Genomic DNA, 2610 nt, shown 5'->3' with positions numbered 1-2610 from the left:
AGGAATAAGTATTTTTGCAAGCAGATGGGCTACATATATATACTATAATACTGCATGTGTGTTTATATTTAATTAACTTCCGGTAGAAGAGTACGAGCGTTACCTGTGTTTTACTTGGAGTATGTGTTTTACCCGTGTTTTTACTGGGCATATGTGTGTTACCTGTGTTTTACTGGAAGTATGTGTGTTACCTGTGTTTTACTGGAGTATGTGTGTGTTACCTGTGTTTTACTGGAAGTATGTGTGTTACCTGTGTTTTTACTGGGCATATGTGTGTTACCTGTGTTTTACTGGAAGTATGTGTTTTACCTGTGTTTTTACTGGGAGTATGTGTGCTAGTTACCTGAGTTTTTACTGGGATCAGGACCACGAATCACTAACTCAGCTAATATAAATACATTATGTAAATATTTGGCATATTTCACTCAGAAATTGACAATACTTTATGCCATCCCTCGTAAGTGATGTTTTATTTCTTAAAATTATATTGTATGGGGGTTAAGGTAGTACGTAACAAACTCAAATGTCTATAATAATGTATAGCTCATGTAGCGAATGGTGCCGTTTTGCCTGAGACATAAAAAGTGCCTGCTTACAGCGTATCAGGTTTATCACCTGTTGTTATAGACGAAAATATTATAGCGTGTGAGTGTCTTTAATCTTTGCTAGTATCCATAGCAACAAATGATATTCAACGAGTAACAGAGTAACATGATCCTCACTACTAGTATCTCCATCAGCTCCAGCCGCGCTATTATTACATAAACTTCAGCAACTGAATTGGAGCAACTACCACACGCACACGCGACAGACGTTTCTCATACATATGTCTTCATTATTATAACAATAGACCGTGTTGAAATATAAACATCCAAATCTATGTACCACGGCATGTTTTAAACCACAAGTACGTGTAAAACAAGCATGAATAGGTCATTCTATTACACTAAAAACAACCTGCATAGAGACTGAGAAAACATAGATCAATGTGTAGTTAATATCTTTTGACGACTAATAATTTTCTTGCATAGTCAAGTTAAACGTAATTATAGAAAAACGTTAAAATATTTCATTGTTTTGTTTTTCAGATATTCGCGAAAAACTGACAGACTAGAAGGTAGCAAGCTAATTACACAGCGCCCTCTGCCAGGTCTTGTAGTACTTCTATCTAACCTACTAGTAAAAAAAAATGACTGTCATCTATATAACGCACCCACGACACCACGTGCGTAACGAGATTAGTTCTTTTGCAGTAAAGAGACCCGAACATTGGACCCTCCAATCCACATTCTGAGACTGTAACCACAAAGCCACGATCGACCCAGGTCGTTAGTTTTATATGTGATGAACTAGTGATTTCTATAAACAATAAATTTTGATTTATCGTTATTTAACTGATACATGTATCTGTTCCCAACGAATTATTATCAGCTCATAAGTGAGATACGTTAATATTACCTGACAAACTAATAAACTTTTAATATTTATTAATATATTATAGTATAAAAACTAGTCAGAAGTCCAATTAATAACCTGAATCTTTATTTCAGTAACTCATTAATCAAATTGGTGTATATAAGTGTTTTCCACTCACAAAAAAAAAAGAAACCTATCATTCCATAGGTATTTGAAGAACTTGTAGCATTTCGCCACAATTTAATTCTTCGTATTGTTAGCCAACACTGAGCAGCTGGTACATAATTGAATAGAGTTGTTTAAACATTTGTTTAACAACAAATAAAAACTTGGAATGGTCTATTCTTTCATTGGAGATGTGTCTTGAGCCAGACTAGTTTCGGAGAATTCCACTCCTCATCAGTGATCGTGGACATTACCAAAAATGAAATATAGAACAAACCCAGCCTTTTATAGTAGTGAGGTATTGAAAATCGAAATGGTGTATTTAAGTGTTTCACACTCACAAAAAAAAAAAGAAACCTATCATTCTATAGGTATTCGAAGAACTTGTAGCATTTCGCCACAACTCTGTTCAATCATTAATCAGATGGCCGGCATGGCCAGGTGGTTAAGGCACTCGACTCGCAATCTGAGGGTCGCGGGTTCGAATCCCTGTCACACCAAACATGCTCGCCCTTTCAGCCGTCGGGGCGTTATAATGTGACGGTCAATCCCACTATTCGTTGGTAAAAGAGTAGCCCAAGAGTTGGCGGTGGGTGGTGATGACTAGCTGCCTTCCCGCTAGTCTTACACTGCTAAATTAGGGACGGCTAGCGCAGATAGCCCTCGTGTAGCTTTGCGCGAAATTCAAAAACAAACAAAAAACAAACAAACATTAATCAGACTGTTTATTATATACATTATATAATGAATACTGTTTTATTATATATGTAGCATGCTACCCAGTGGCACAGCGCTATATCTGCAGACTTACAACGCTAGAAACCGTGTTTCGATACCCGCGTTGGGCAGAGCACAGATAGCCTATTGTGAAGCTTTGTGCTTAACTTCAAACAAACAAACAGAGACCCCTAGAGTTCAGGTGTAGCTGTTCTTAATTTTAAGCTACTAACCAAAAACGTGGCATCCGTTCAACAGTACTCGCCGCCACAAGAGCTTTGTTCTAGTTGGAACGAAATAACGAGGTAAACT

This window comes from Limulus polyphemus, unplaced genomic scaffold (genome assembly GCF_000517525.1).
Source record: "Limulus polyphemus unplaced genomic scaffold, Limulus_polyphemus-2.1.2 Scaffold4860, whole genome shotgun sequence".
NCBI lineage: Eukaryota > Metazoa > Arthropoda > Merostomata > Xiphosura > Limulidae > Limulus > Limulus polyphemus.
Note: the sequence above shows the minus strand (reverse complement) of the source record.